This window comes from Haemaphysalis longicornis, unplaced genomic scaffold (assembly GCF_048455015.1).
Source record: "Haemaphysalis longicornis isolate Haplotype H1 unplaced genomic scaffold, Haemaphysalis longicornis Haplotype H1 scaffold_2, whole genome shotgun sequence".
NCBI classification, from domain to species: domain Eukaryota; kingdom Metazoa; phylum Arthropoda; class Arachnida; order Ixodida; family Ixodidae; genus Haemaphysalis; species Haemaphysalis longicornis.
In genome coordinates, this window is record NW_027526295.1 from 95,779,077 (window position 1) to 95,796,153 (window position 17,077).

The window sequence follows — 17,077 nt, forward strand, 5'->3', positions numbered from 1 at the left end:
CCCTGTCTGTGATGTGCGCGCCGCGGAAGCTGTGCATTTGTGATAGATTCATAATTCCGAGGCAACAGCTCTCCAGCACACTTCACCGACTCGACGACCATTAGAGCACCGACTATTCTGTGTCAAGGCGTCCGTAACATGCCGAAAATGCTACAAAACCCTATTTCGCTTTTTGAAGGAGACGGGCCTAAGAGAAAGATTGCAGGGAAATTACTACAGTGATGCGTTCTCAGATGGCCAATTTTATTTAGCAGAATACTGCCTTAGATTTGTGCATTTTTTGTTTTGTGTGCGTGCTTTACACTGATTTTTTAGTTGCCATGGCCATTCTTTGTGTTTTTCTAATTTTCTTCTTTTTTCTTCTTTTTAATATCTGCCGTGGTCTTTTCGTTCCCTTTCATTTGCCGTTTCCCTGGTCCCCTGAGTAGGGCAGCCAACCGGAGAGTACCCTGGTTAACCTCCCTGCTTCCCTGTACTGTTCCTTCCTTCCTTCCTCGAAGGAGTGGTGCGGTGGATTGAACGAAACAACGTAATCGGATTCGTGCCCTTGGCGGTAACCAAGGTATGCTTGAAAATAACTGAGTCAGAACAGTAATTGACGACTCCGAAAATAAGCTGACCGCTCAGCTGTGCAAATAGAATCTAGTACGTGGGTTGCTATAAAATCTTGTTTTATGCAACCTCCACCTTTGTCGGTGCCGCAGCACGTTAGTGCAGTTTCTTGCAACAAATAAAATAGTGGTAATCTTTGAGTGCTGACCGAATTACCCCTAGCAAAATCCATGAGCGCGTTCTGGATCGATTTCTATGCGCATCGTAGTAAATAGACCGTTTGTGTACAGCCACGTGACACGAACCTCTTGCCCGCAAATCAAATACACTCAGTCACTTTGTTTCTCTTGTCATTAACTATCCCGAATAAACTTCTGACAAAGACTCTCGTAATAGTTTTGTGTGCACGGTTGTGGTGTCGTAATTTGCTCCCAAGAAAAACTAAACTTGAAACCCATCCTCCTATATTAGTATCCCTAGTAATGAAGTAATTACGAAACAACTCTGCACTGTTGCATTTTAACATCTATCATTTGTTACTCACTTAGCCCTGTTCGAGCACCAGGGCACGTATTTACTGAAAACAAGCAAGAAACATTGAAGAACGTTCAATGGTCCCTCTACGTGGACGTAATGTGAGCGAGAGTGCCTTCATTTTTGCCTGCAATAAAAACGTAGTTATCAGTCACCTAACTCCATGTCTGAATTCGAATGAATGATATCAAACAGCACTAGAGAACTAATAACGCCCCCACCGACGCCTCCAAGCACAATTGCCAGTTATTTTTCCTGGCTGTAACATCGGCCGGCCGCGGCTAATCGCAAACAATTTCTGTGGCATGATAGAGAAATTTTCGGAAGTGGTGTGGAACTAATGCATTATTTTTGCTCAGAATCTCGATTTTACGTTTGAGGCTTTCGATAAAATTGGTATAACTGTAGTTGGGCCAAAGCAGATTCCTAATGAAGCAAACTTGAATTTTCTTGTTATGGCGTCTTTAACTATTGTGGCATTCTTTGGGCTGCACTATTTCGAAAAACAAACCTTGCTCTTTAATAAGAGAAGAAAATCTGCCGCTTCGCCAATGTACCGTATCAGGAAATTACATTTTCTCATAGATCTTAAGCCATCAGAGCAAAACGTCTAGTCGACTTCATGTTGCCTCATTTTCACTTTTCCTGAAACAAAACTATTAACCGATCTTTAATGTTTCAGAAAATCTTACCCTATAATACTACGGGCAGGCGCAGCCGCGACAGATGCCTTGTTCCACATTGGTTCCAAATTATCTCACGAAATCTTTAAACAACTAACTCCATTTCATACGAAATACTTTAAAAGAAAAACCCATTCGGCTTTGCATTATCTTTGAAAGGCAACTGTGCCACGACTTCATGCATAACTCAGAATTCTTGTTATATTTACTGCGCTCTAGTAGTGCGCCTTTGCTTTATACACGTGCCTTTGTTGATTGGGGCTTTTAAATACAACACAATATGTCACCGCTAAAAAGGTTTCCTTATCCTAGTCATTATTTTAGTGATTTACAAGAAGCAGTTCCCCTTTAAAAAGTGTTTAAACGGCAGAGATGTACACTGAAAATTTGAAAAAACGCGGTTTGCTTTGTAGTGTGGCAACGCTGCAGGAACAGTACAGGTGGTGGCCAGTGTCTTTTCGACGAAGATCCGACTTCTCACATCACATGGATTTTCTTACTTGCCGCTGAAAGTTCACCGTGACTGGAAGGCATGGGTGGTTTCGTCCGCAGGCTGTCGCATCCCTCCGAAAGTGGGCCGCGCTAGCATGCTCTAGCACCCGCGCCAATTGACCGCGAATTCGCCGTCTGTACAGCTACATCTGTGCTTCCCCTTCAGGCGCGGACGCACGTGAACTGGCGACAGGAACACCCCGCGAGAGAGAATGCCACGAACGCTTACGGAGTTTTCTCGTAGGTCAAGCTGGGATACTCCGGGCCCTCCTCACGAGGCGCATGCTCACGTGCGCATGATATTTTTTATGGGAATTTTCCGAGCTCCTCACCTGGCTCAAGCCCTCGCGGAAGGCTGTAGGACGGCGGAAAATCATCCCGCGGAGCAAGCGTACGTGAGCTCTACTGCGCTGGCGTTTAGGGTTCAAACTAAAAGTTTAAACGGCTCTGGTGTTGAACGTTTTTTACTTTACATTTAAAAGTATTATAATTTACTCCTGATGGTTATTTTTTGATCATTTTTCACAAACATGTCAACGTACGAAGGATATTTTAATATCTACCTGAATAGAGCTACGCTAGGTTTGTGTGCGTGTTCGTAGCCCTTCATAAGTTCCTCTGAGTGTACTGGTACGTACGAACATTGAAGTACGATTTTAATTGGGTGCTTGGAACAATATTTTTTGCAAAAAAAGCTACTGGGCTATACTTTCAACGAGGAAATGAGGTGTACGAGTTGATGGCTTACAATTTTATTTGTGTTTTATTAGAAGTATTTATTACCGCGAGGTGTAAAATACTCCGAAGAAGAGTTTACTCACTGACTCACTTTATATCACAGTGGATCTTTTGGCCAGCAAAAACACAAAATACATTCGTTTCAAAAACTTCAGTTATTTTTAAGAACTGGTGCTCGTTTATAAATACTCTATACCGCGATCCGTTCTATGTTTTTATTTGGCAACTATCCTGATTTCCTGGTTGTGCTAGGTTGCTCAGAGTTTCGCAATTTGTTTTGTCGAAAGTTGAGACTGTTTGAGAATTGCCGCAGTGGTCTTCAAATATTTTGTCGCAGCAAGGGTCTGTCACGTTAGTCGTATTTGCTTTTACCCACTGGATGCACCTTGTCTGGTTCCGCTGGCTTTGACATATGTGTTCAGGTACGTTTTCTTCATAATCTGCAAAGAGGAAGAGGGTGAACGAGTCATCTTATTGTATAACAAAGTTTAAACGGTATATTTTATGCGTAGCCTTTTTTGCCAAGCACCCTGCAGCAAGGACCGTGTAATGTCCTGCATTTACACACAAAAGCGATTATCCGGGAAAGTTGCACGTGTAATTGTTAAACTACCCTAACCGGAAGTAACTCGTCGAAAAGTTTTGGAAAAATCAAACCCTCCATTTCTACAATGAAACCAAGCTCGCCGATGTTCTACCTGTAATTGTTATAACAGCGCAACTGGAGATAATTGGTCGAACGAATTTTTGAAAAAATAACAATAGCAATAAATGAAAATTACGAAAATGCTGAGCCCTTCCACGCTCTGCCTCTCATAAAAATTCATATTTTGTGGACGTTTAACCATAAATCGTTATAATAGAGTAAATGAAGAAAATCAGTCGAGCGATATTTCGAAAAAAAACGATAATAAATATATAACAAGCATATATACATATAACAAAAAGTACTAAAATTGCAGAAACTTTTAACGCCCTGCGTTTCCACAATAATGAATATTTAGTCAATGGCCCACCTATAAACTCTATATTAGCGTAAATGGAGATAATTGGAGATAACAAAACTTTGAGAAACTAAGAAATAGAAAAATTCGAAGAAATTACAAAAAACGGCCAGTCGTGTAACACCCTGCATTACAACAGTAGGGATTTTGCGGAAGTTTCACCTGTAATCGTTACAACAGCGTAATAGAGATAATTGGACGAGTACAATTTTGAAAAAAACATGAAAAAGCACAATTTTGAAAATGACTGATTATGAGATAACATGTAGTGACCTGCATTTCTACAATAACGCATTCGCCGAAGTTCCACCTGTAGTTGTTATAGTAGCGAAAATAGAGATAACTTGTATTAAAAAAATTAAATTGTAAAATAACAAAAAAATATAATAAATATGGGAAATACTCAACTCTGCAAGGTACTTTACTTTAAAAGATGCAGCAGACTTCGCGCATTAAACTCTTGCAATTGTTTCTAATCGCTTAAACAGAGATAATGGGTAGGACAGGATTTAGAAGAACCTAAAAAGAAAAGTGGCCTAAATGACTCACACTGAAGACTACTGGCATAAGAATCCTGCGCATTCGTAGACAATTCTTTCAATGCCTGCAATTTTTGTTATCCTACTTCTCAAATAAATAAATACAGCCAGCTAAAACATCGTATACTCTTCCACGATGTTTACTCTTCTAAAGTGCAAGTGGTGGTAAGTGTACGAACAATATATTGTTGTAGGTCACCACGTGAAGGTTGAAATTCGTAACAGAGGCATGCATTACCATCGCGTAGAAATACATTTTGCTTGACTTGTTGTATGGTATCCAGGAACAAAGCTGATGCAATTGTTTTATGTGGCGTTATTTGCGAATTTTAAACAGGAAACTTTTTTAGGAGCGAAACGCTTTGTAATAGGATAAAAAAATTATAATCATTCCGGTTTGGTTCCAGTTGTGTCAGGGGAACCCCAAGGTTCTGTACTAGCTGCGTTGTTTCTTTTTTTTTTCATTTTTATCAACGACTTATCCCCGTATTTAGAAAGCATAGTGAACGTATGCCACAAGGAAGCACTCGGATGAGCCAGCTCCCTCCGTAGCCGGTACCCGCTTAGAGCTTTTGGCTTAACATCGCGGCAAATTACTGATCGCCGCTTGCGCTACTGCCGCGCATCATTATCTATTCCCTGAATTTTCACCACTGCATCATCCCCTTTCTCGCATGCGTAACTTCGTTTGCGCCATTAGTTCCATTCGGGCAACCGGCAGCAAACTGTAACTGCACCTGCCGGCGTCGTTCTACGAGTAAGGCAGCGGCATTGTGCCGGCGCTGGCCACATCGTGCGCCGGCCGGGCCGGAGGGCCGTTGTGAGGTGAGTGGTGTGCGCATGAACGCGTCAGGGCGACAGGCGTATGTGCGGATGGTTGTTGCTCGCGGAAAGCGCTTTATTGTTTACAGTTTTATCAATTCCTCGCGTACGACGCGCGACATCGAACACCTGAGAAAAGCTATCGTAGTAGTCTGCAATGTTGGTCGTGAAAAGGCGCACTTAAGGAAGGTGGGAGCCAACTTAAGTAGCGCTTACTTTTTTGCCCGATAAGTTCGCGAAAACGCGCCCTTTGAGCATAAATTTAGTTCTTGAAACGCGTAAAGGCGCCGAAAAGTGTCCGAAGGGAAAAGTTCCGCTGAAGTTACGATTGTGAATAAGGGGGTTAGCTTACCAATTAAATGTTCCATTCAGGCTCTTTGCAGCCGACTGCATTCTCTACAACGAAGTAAAACACCCCGAATAACAGTTGCAACTAAAAAAGTCGTTAAAAAACATAGCCCAGTGGTGCGACGATTGGCAAATGAAGATCAACATCGACAAAACAGTGTGCATTTTAATTACCAAGAAAACTTCGAAATTAATTTTCTCGTACGCTTTAATAATGAGGAAATTCAAAGTGTAAACCACTATAAATACCTAGGCGTAAGGATATCTTCATATCTTGGCTGGACGGATCATGTCCGCTACGTCACAAAAAAAGCATGAAACAAATTATTTTTATCAAAAGGGAACTTTATTTTTCCACACACAAAACCAAGCTTCTGGCATATGTCACGTTCATGCACCCTTTCGTGGAATATGCAACTGTTGTCTGGTTCCCTCACAACGCATCTAACATTACAACTCTGGAGAGGGTTCAACGCAAAGCAGTGCGCTTTATCTACAACAGATATGGGCGCAGTGACTCGCCAACTGAACTATTACTGCTATTAAATCGGGCAGGGCTACCCACCCTTCCAAGGCGCGTACAGCTCCCTAGAATGAAGTTTCCATATCAGGTAATCCACAAATCATTGAGAATAAACCCTGACTGCTTCTTGACCTTTCGCGACGCTATACCGACAAAGCAACACCATTCTTGGGCGTCAGAAGAGTATTTAGCTATTAATAGCACTTTATTTATTCCTTTTTTCCACGCAGCATTGGGGAATGGAATTCATTAGGCCGTTATCAATCAAGAGCCAACCATTGAAAAATTTTTGCAACTTGCTGAAAAAAGTCTGCTAGATTGTGTGTATTGATGGATGGTGTTCATACTTACCTTGTATGTAATTTGGGTGCGTTATTACTGTGTGTATTCCCTGAATACCTTAAAATCTATCTAACGGGATGCTTGGTACATCTTGGTGTCTGTATTATTTGAGCATACATACTTGCTTTTTTGTTGTATTATTTTGATTATGCCTAGTATGAATGCGCCCTGTAGTAGTGCAATAATCTTCGTGCTTTGCCTGCGCAAGTTCCGCATCTTTTTTGTAACTTGGAATGTATATGCTAACTCCTGTAGTAATCCCCCTTGGGGATTGACAGTATTGTGTAAAAAATTGCTTTTGACCTCGCAGTTTTCTTAGCCTTCAGGGAAATGTCAGTACTTTGCAAGTTTTCACTCAGCATGCATGAAATTATCAAGTATCGTAATTAAGTGCTTGCGCATTTTGCTTCCAATGCTTCCATCATTCTAGATAGAACCCCAAGAATGGGAAATATAACGCGTCCGAACCAAAATTTATTGCTGTACTTTCGAGTTGCCAGGTGTGGTTCAGATTACTAAAACACTGTGCCAGATAATGTTTTACTGAACGACTTGAAAGCAGAGAAAAAGCCCTGCAGTCACCATGGTATAGGAAACCAAAGATCATAGATGGCTGTAACCGCCTTTTTGGGCTTGTTGTAAGAGGGGTTCACAGCTGTTGTGGGGTTTAGGGTTCACTCTGCGACCTAGCCCGAACTCAAGACTAAGCCACCATGCAAGGTCAGCGGAACTGCCCTATGCACCGCCGTCGGGGGTCGCGTTGGAGTGCCGCCAGAAAGGCACAACAACACTAGAAGAGCGAAAACCCACGTTTATTGCACTCCACTAACGTAAGCCGGGGGCGTCGCTCCACCTGACAAAGTTGCCTCGCCACATCAGCAGTAAGGAGTGAGGGGCACATAACAGGAAGCAAAATAGAAGCGGCCGTAATTACGCCTGCACCGCAGGACGTCCGGAGCTAAAAGCGGCCGAGTACGGCCGCCGGAGCTCGACGAGCTCCCCAGTTTTCCAGACAAACCGGTTACGTGGGAGGAAGCGGCGTGACGCACTTAACTCACGGTGTGAGCGGGCGGCCGCAGGGCGCCTGGGAAGGATCCCCGCTCTTGCCTCCACAGTTCCGACGACAAATGGGCAACATGCAGTTCACCCAATACCTATACCTAATGGCACGATTCCTGCTTGGAGATAGCAATCGATAATAAAAATCGGGTTGTAAATTCGAAAGGAAGTAGGCTTTCTAAATTAAAAGAATTAGGGACCACCTGTTGCATTTCGAAAGCTTCAATAAAAGCCGCAAAATTGGTATTTGTAAACCGATCTCAAAGGAGCACTGACACCAAACTCAGAGGCCTAAATCAATATGATTGGCTTCAGTAGATTGTACGGATGTGGTACAGAAAATTGTGCAGCGATTCCAGGCTGGAACCACGGAAAAAATTGATTTTAATTGTTCCGGCCGCGAGGTATTACAAATCAGCACCACTAGCGAAATCTCTATCGGCGTTACGATTTTGTCTTTCAGTATTTCTGCCAGGATCAGTTTGACCTTATATAGCCGTTTTCGGAACCGGAAACGATAGACTGCGCAACTGTTGCCGGTAGGCTCGTTTCGGCAGGAGGCGTGGGTGTGATTCCCGGGATACCTCTGTGAGGAAGTTTTCGACGTCTTTGCTCTTCAGTGCATGGCCCGCTCATGGTATCCCACTGCACTGGAGCCGAAACTATGTGATGTCGTGGCAAAGCGGCCCGTGCGCGTCGCCGAGCTCGCCACAGTTTTACTATGGCGACCTCACGGGATGCCAAGTACTTCTCAGCGGAAGCATGCCCCAACAAATCGACGGACGGCGCCAACATGGATTTCTTTCCACGTGAAGACACGGAGCGCAAAACGTGGGCTGAGCTCGTGAGCGCTGGCGGCTGCAAGAATTGGCCGCCGAAGCGCGCGACAGAATTTGCTCGCTACAATTCTTGGACACTTCTCGGACACTTCTGTCGCCGCACCACACGCCGCGATGCATGGTAGGGCCGTCGAACTGCGGCGCTTGGTCAGCTTAAGTTAGCATCCCGGCAGATATCTGATCGCCGCTTTTAAAATCAGCGTTGATCACACTCTTTAGCCCAATCTTTCACCCCACTCACACCTACTGTCTCGAATGTGGAACTTCTTTTTTAGCGATCAGATTGATTCGGAAAAATGGCAGAAGATGTTGCTCGTGCTTTCTGAGCCGGTTCCGGCCGCACCGACAAGAAAAAAACGGCAGCATCTCCACTCCGTGGATGATGGCGAGGGTGCGGAGTACGGGGACTCGAAATAACGTTCCAGTTGCGCCGAGAGTGACATCCGATTTGCGCCCCGACCGTCATTGGATTTGAGGGGTAAGTTGCACATTGATGATTCTTGATTGATTGTAGGGTTTAATGCGCCGACGCAACGCAGGCGATGAAGCGCGCCGTAGTGGAGGGCTCCGGATTAGTTTTGACCACCTGGGGATCTTTAACGGGCGCCGAAATCTCGTACACACGGGCATTTTTGGTTACATTGATTATTCTCTAAAGTAAACTGCAAATCACGCCGCAAAGAGAATTTCGCTTGATTTTCGCTTGATCGTGGTGTGCACACAGATGGACGCAGACCGACAGTGGTAGGTCCTAATGTACTCCGGATCGTTACAGACGAGGGAGTAAGCCGTTTGACTCTCGGTCACTAACTCGCGGTAGTAGCCCTATTGGAAAGACGACTGACACTAACTCTATCTGGTCTACCAGGCACAGGCTCGAATCCTGCCGGTGCCTTTCTGATTTTTTGCCGTTGTAAATGCTCGGTGCTCGGACGCGCACGGACATTCTGCGGACTTACGTTATTATGCACCTAATCACCCTTTGCGTCAAGCACGTTTCCCGCATCGTCTGCTACGATTTTACAAGGTCCGCACTCGCGCGCTCAGTCGACGTCTCTCAATCGCCAGACTTGAATGAGTCACTGCCACCCGCATTTTAGGTGCGGAGTACCTTAGGACCGCACAATGTCCGTTCGCGTCCATGCGCATAGCATTTACAATCGCAAAAAAATCACACAGGCGCCAGGAGGATTCGAGCCTGTGTCTGGTAGGCCAGATAGAGTTAGTGTCAGTCATCTTTCCCATTTTGCTACTGCCCTCAATTAGTACCCGAGCGTCAATCGGCTTACTCCCTCGTCTGTAACGGTGCGGAGTACCTTGGGCCTCCCAATTTCCCTCCGCGTTCATCCGTGCGCACACCACCATCAGGCGAAATTCGATTTGAGCCTTGAGTTGTAGTTTCGTCGAGGGAATAATCAAGGTGCAACTCACGGTTCAACCCGAATGTCGGTCGGGGCGCAAACCGGACGGCACTTGGGGCGCAACTAGGATGTTATTTCGAGTACCCCGTACTCCGCACTCTCGCCGTCGTTCACGGAATGGAGATTCTGCCATTTTGCGATGCACGTTAGCACCAGCAGTTTTGCAGCCATAAGATCATCACGTAATGCTGTCTCGCGTGTATTTGAATGGACATTTGGAGCGCCGATAGCGAAATTGAAACTGCTTGTAATAAATTCATTATAGTTATTTCTATGCTGCTAGCTGACCACTTTTGGTTCGATTTTGTAATGACTGGTTGAATGGGAATTCTTTACACCATCAAAAGCGAAAGTGAGAAATTTAGCGTCAGTACTCCTTTATACCGCTGCTTTCGCCGCGAAAGAAATTTTCGGCAGATGCACTCCAACAAGTGAAGGATTCCGGGTAACTCTTCAAATGCGTTGCAATGCTTGCCCTATAAAATTGCTTTTCCAAGCTTCATGTAAGTCCTTTTGCCCCAGTATAACCATACCTTGCAACCGGGAGTCGCTGATTCTACTGGGGAGGGGGTCAAAGTCTTCCTAGTGGAGTGGCCAGGGGCCCTCTCAAACAGCGTCGAACAGCTCCCAACCCGAGTTTAGGAATTATATCGGCCACGGAGTTATGGAACGCTGGATTGGAGTCCTGCTATACATTCCCAAGAAGGGTTACCTTACCTTTTCTGATAATCATAATATTTCTTTAAAGCAGCGTTGCTGAACTCACTGCAAGGCGTTCGGGAACTGTTTTTTTTGTGCCTCCACTGCCAGTTCTACAATAACTACACGAGCTGGAACGTTACGCTGGAGCAAGCCAGAGACCACGATATCTCCACCGCATGGGTGTCCGATGCTTGCACTAGGGTTTTTTTTTCTTAATCGCCATATTATTTCCAACAAACATGGTTCCTAAGAGAAAAAAATGTCCCCCTTTTTTTACGAAAACGTAAGCAGTGCTTCAAAATGCCGTCAGGATCAATTGGCCAATATATTCCGCTGATTTCGAATTGCTAACTGCATTTGTGTATCAGTGCACTCCTCTTGAAAGTAAATGTATTCTGGTGGATAAATATATATTCAATTGGCATTGATACGAAAGGGCTCAACCATTAGCTCGTTATATTCCGTCGGACTAAACACAGGTGCGCAAACATATCTTCGACGTATTTCAATTATGAACAAGAGCGTCAGAAGTTACATGGAAAGTCAATACTTAGCTTGATTTATTGCCTTCGCGAATCTTCATTCGTCGACAACACTTCCGTACTGCAGGCTAGGAACGCTAGCCTGCCATGATAAACCGCCCAGAACTGTATCGCTGCGCAGTCTCGACGAGTGCGCACGCACGGTACATGCCGAAATAAAGCAGGGGTCGTGCTGATTGCAAGCTGTTATCGACGCACATCGCATGTGTAAACCACCCGGGCAGTAAAATTTGTTGTATACGCTCTCATCGAAGTGCAAATAAATAGAAGCACCGTGATTTTTCGGCACTGGATGAGCCGGCCGTCACGTAAAAATGATTGTAATCCGGACCACTTTTGTTTCTTGTATTACAGCTTCAGTAACTTAACTGGTTGCTGGCGACACTTCCCCGAGGTATATGAAGCACTTTTTTTGCAAACAAATTCTTTGTAACTTCTTTCACAGAGCAGATATGCGGACAAGCCACTAAGCCACGCTAGCACTGCAAAATGTTGACTGAAAGCCGGTGGGAACGAAGGGTTCCCCGGCCAAAGTCCTACAGGTCCTCCTCGAACCCTACTTATTAGACAGTTTTAGCACTCAGTATGATGGCTATTCAACAATGGACCATATTCACACGATCAGTCAGGTTATAGAGAAGTACGCGGAGTTTACTGAAAACCTATATATAGCCTTCATAGACTATGAGAAAGCATTTGACTCGGTGGAAACCTCAGCAGTCATTTAGGCATTACGGAACCAGGGTGTAGAGGAGCATTATGTAAGAATACTAGAGGATAATTACAATGGGTCCACAGCTACCATTATCCCCCATGAGGAGAACAGTAAAATAGCTGTAAGAAAGGGCGTCATGCAAGGAGACACAATCTCTCTGGTGTTATTCACAGCATGTTTACAAGAAGTATTCAGCACACTGGATTGGGAACAGGTGGGAGTAGGGGTAATGAAGAATACCTCAGTGACCTCAGTGACCTCAGATTTGCTGATGACGTTGCTTTGTTAAGTAACTCGGGGGAGGAATTGCAAAGCAAGCTTACCGCACTGGAGAAACAGAGTAGAACCGTGCGCCTGAAAATCAGTATCCAGAAAACTAAAGTAATGATAAATAACCTCGGTACAGTAGAGCGGTTTGAGATAGGTTGCGAGACCTTGGAAGTGTAGGCGAATATATCTACTTAGGCCAAGTTGTGACGGCGGATCCGAACGATGAGGCAGAGATATTTAGAAGGATGCGAATGGAGTGAAGTGCATTGGGCAGGCATTCTCAGATAATGAATAGCAGCCTACCATTGTCCCTGAAGAAGAAAGTGTATGGCATCTGCATCTTACGGGTGCTCACCTGCCAGGCAGAAACTTGGAGGCTCACTGATAGGGTTCAACTTAAATTGAGGACGACTCAGCGCGCAATGGAACGAAAGATGATAGGCGTAACATTAAGGGACAAGAAGAGAGCGGAGTGGGTCAGGGAACAAACGCGTGTTAAAAACATATAAGTAGAAATTAAGAAGAAGAAAAACGGACGTGGGCAGGGCATGTAATGCGAAAGCAAGATGACCGTTGGTCATTAAGAGTAGCAGAGTGGATCCCTAGAAAAGGCAAGCGTAGCAGGGGCGGCAGAATTTAGATGGGCAGATGAGATGAAGAAGTTTGCGGGGATAAATTGGTCGCAGTCCGGGCAGGACCAAGGAAATTGGAGAAAAATAGGAGAGGCCTTTGCCCTTCAGTGGGCGCAAACAGGCTGGTGATGATGATGATGATGACAAACCGTTTTTTCCATAGTTACTGTGTTGAGTGGGACTCCACTGTGCCTGCACGCGTGGTAAGAGTGAGGAGTACACCCACCTCCCCCACCACCCGTAACCAAGGCGCAAGTATGGCCGGGCCGACCCACAAAACTAATCCGCCGTACCGCAACGAATGCGTAAGTGCACAGACGGGTCCCCGTCAAGACGGCCCGAGCGGAATAGACGGAGCATAGAGAACGCTAGAACTATCTTTTTTCTCGTTTCTCCGTATTTAGGTACCACCGCCTGACCACTGCTCTTGCAGGACCGCTTTTGGTGGATAGCAACATCACCGACTTTGCTCCGGGGTGGTTGTTTCTGCAGTTATTTTTTTATCACGGTTGAGGGTTCCTTCGCTGTTTTATTCTCTCCCGCGGAAACGATGCAACCGCCGTTAAACCAATACCTTGTTCAACTCCATCTAACGTATAGGGATTTCTCGAGGAGTTTAATTATGCTTTGCTCCTGGAGGGAACAACGCATCTTAGACCCCGCCTGTTTTAAGGTGGAATGAAACCACGTCGATAGGAATAGAGAAGCTGTTCCTCTCTCGAGGTAAGCCCACATTTCTTAGAGTGCGTTGTTTACCTAACGCTTCAAGCCTTCCGAGCGAACACCTTATCCACCGGGAGAAAAGAATGATTCAAATGGCTTTGTTTTAGGGGCGGAGTACCCCTCACGGGCTAGGGCTGTCGGCGTCTTCTGACGTCGTTGTCTCGTGTCGTGGCCACATGTAGTCACGGTAATAAAACACTGGGACACTCGTTTTCCATTGTTTCGAGCTAGAATGTTTCCTCTACGTGGGCAAAAGGCGTAATAAAGGAATACGTTTTGCGTAGCCGCAAGTTTAGAACCCGGGATTTGTAATATGAAGGAACCTCTGCAACCCCCTGGGCGGGATCCCAGCCGTAAGCACCTAACGTTCGTGAAAATAAAGTTTATTCATTCACTCATCACTCCACGCAAGAAACGTGCGTACTTATGCAGCACATGCTTACTGGGTATGCACAAATACATTTTAGAGACAATTGATGCCTGTGGTTATGAGCAAGACACACAGAGACAGATCTCTTTAATGTGAACTGGGTAGGCTTTGTCCTGCTAATGATTGGGCTTGCTAGACCGGATGCAGGATGACTTAAGTGATGAGTGGTAAATGCTGGGCATCACGGGTACAACAGTGAGAAGGCAAACAATAAACGTTGAAAACGGGATGCAAGAAATTGCTGGAAGCAAGGTTTAGACAGAGTGAAATTGGGTTGATAAGCGTTTACAATGGTTCAAGTGCGCAATCTGTTTTCGAAAAGTGGAAGTTAAAGGATTGAACCAGAAATAATTTATAGGTTTTGCGGGGACTACTTGCATCAAGCTAGAGGAAACAATCACAGTTATATTTCCCGGTACACCTTTTGATGCCGCTCCGTTACTATAGAGACTTCGTAAGGTAATTGGTGAGGCAAAAATGCCTGCAATATTTTCAGCTCTTGTCGTCATTTCTGTACAATCAAAATCAATTAATGAATTTGACATAGTACGGACTGCAATTTATTTATGATTTACCGTTCCGTACGGAAATTGCCTAAATGTTATTATAACTGTTTACCGGAAACCGCAATTGTTGTGGGTGTTAACAGGAGAGAATCTGATACAATATTGAACACATAGAAATAAGAAGGTAATAATTGTAACCTTTTGCAAGAGCTATAATACTTTGCAACCGCTTTTTTTTTATAATGCTTGTTGACTTACATAACTTCAAAATTACTTTAAGCATTTTGGAACCTTTGAGGAAAACGGTTTGTCATATCATCTATGTGTGTTAAGAAATTTGGGGGGGAACTTTCAGTTACAAATTATATGGCGGGCTGGGCTTGTGGTTTAGGCGTCGCACAACGCTACAGAGCTGCACGTAGCATACGAACCTTCCTTAGAGCGTCCGATAAAGATGACATCCACAACACTGCAGTTCGGTCCAGTATACAAAAAATTATAAGAAAACTTCGGGCCCTCTGAAATAAAATTACAGTCACACAATAATGAAATAAAATGAATAGTGCGCAAATAACTGCCAAAAAATCATAAAGATTGGGCTCTATCGTAACATGCACTGTATTCTGTGAATAGGGAAAATGTTCTTTACGTGTAATACTTGGGCGTTGTGACGATTTTTAACATGCATGCTCAGCGGGGGACGTCGTCGCTATGCAGATACAATGGTGATAGTCACACTTTGTTTGGTTGACATCAAAAAACATAGAAGTTATATTGGCAAATGCACATGCATGGCAACGCGATATCATAAGAGGTTCTAAATAACACACCCACACACACACACTCATACACACACACACACACATATATATATATATATATATTATTATCTATATATATGGTGATCAAAGCTAAGTGGAGGGTTTTTTAAACTTGGCGCTCAGATGTACGTCAAGAACACCTCTACAGCGAGGTTAGGCTCCCACGGGGACACATATTCTGAGCAGCCATGTTTGTTTTGAAACGTTCAACACATTCGTGTTTCTACGCAGTTTCATTTGGCAGAATTCTTCTAGCGCATCCTTACTCCCAGATTTCGAACTTCGAAGTTTGAGTGCCATTCGCACGATTGCGTACGCAAGACAGTGTGGTCTGGCGCAAAGCTCCTCTCTTTTGTAACGTGCCTGCTGTGTACGGTGTTTAGTTTGACAACGTGGTGGCGTCGTAGGCAAAAATAACTGGCACCCTTTCAGTCTTTGGGGTGGTTATCGCAGTATGCATTATTGGAAACCGCTGTCGGAACACAGCAGAAGGGCTGAGCTTTGCACCGGTCTTGAGTGTCTAGCAGGCGTAATGAAGCGAACCGCAATTCAACGTCGTGGTTGGACATCTCGGAGTACGGAGGCCATAGTAGAATTCTGGAAAATGCAAGCGACTAGAAATAGGACTGCGTCTAACATTTCCATTCAAACATGCCTGCTTAGTGCAGACACTAAACAGTTAATTATTCAATTTTAGCTCATTAAGGCACCGACCAAAATAGTTACCACATAATGCTGTGTCCCGCTGGGCGCATAACCTCTCTGTAGAGGTGGTTTTTAGGTATACCTAAGTGCCTAATTTTAAAATCCTGTCTGCCTAGTTTTAATCCATAGACACACAAACACACACACACACAAAGAAATATTGCCGCGAACCATACATTGGGTTTGTTTATTAGTGTTTTGCTTTTACCGCCCGGCTGCGCCGGTCTGTGTTATCTCTGCGCCAAGGGAAGCGCGTGTTCCATTCTTTCTTTCTTTGCCGCATGTGTTATCTGTTGTGATAGGGAGAGCATTCCGATCTAACCTGAACAGCCCAGAATAATCTTCTTGGATCTACTATGTTCTCGATGCGAATCGACGTTTCGAGAACCACGCGCGCCAAAAGATAAAAAGCCTGCAGTGCGGATGCCAGGGCATTCGATTCGACGACACTCGCCTGTGCAAGTCACTTTGTTGACCACTGCTTCGTCGCCTCTGTATTCTTTTGAGTTGTTAGGGGAGCACAAGTTCGCTCCAGTAAACGTGTTTCTCATTCAAGACAACTGCATCGTCCTTGTCTTCGCGACATCTGGTGGAGGTGCTGGGTACTAAGCCTTTATGCCCTCTACGACATCTCGAAGCCGCCAAGCCGGTCCAACCAGAGAAAGCCCCCGACTGCAAGGATTGCTACCCGAGTTCGGTCTTCTTCCAGAAGGGCCCAAGAGAAGGAACGCTGCAACCAACACCATGGTGCAAGAAACAATGTCGCCAATCATCCTGCAGCAGCCCCGAGAACCGCCATCCTTCCGGGGAGCCCCCGCTGAAGACCCCGAAGAATGGTTGGAGAAGCTGGAGCGCGTCCGCATCTTCAACAGGTGGGACGACGAAGAAACTTTCCGGCATGTCTTCTTTTACTTAGAAGATGCTGCTCGAACTTGGTTCGAGAACCATGAGAGCTCTTTGACCGACTGGACTCAATTCAAGAGGGAGTTCCTTAAGACCTTCACTACCATGGTGAGAAAAGAGCGAGCTGCGCTTTTGCTTGAAACTCGAACGCAGCACCCCAACGAAGGAGTCGTGATTTTCGTTGAGGAGATGAAGCGACTTTTTCGTCGTGCGGACCCTGAAATGACCGAGG

General features: G+C 44.9%; 1 long non-coding RNA gene across 1 annotated transcript in view; it reads right to left on the minus strand.

Annotated features, from left to right (window-relative positions):
- Positions 1–3,001: 3,001 nt before the first annotated feature.
- Positions 3,002–17,077, minus strand: part of LOC144167261 (uncharacterized) — a 99,267-nt gene continuing 85,191 nt past the window's right edge. Inside the window, exons 4-5 of the long non-coding RNA XR_013321910.1 lie at positions 14,848–14,934; positions 3,002–3,439 (exon numbers count right to left, since the gene is read on the minus strand). This is a non-coding gene — a long non-coding RNA (uncharacterized LOC144167261). The remainder of the gene's footprint in view (positions 3,440–14,847; positions 14,935–17,077) is intronic.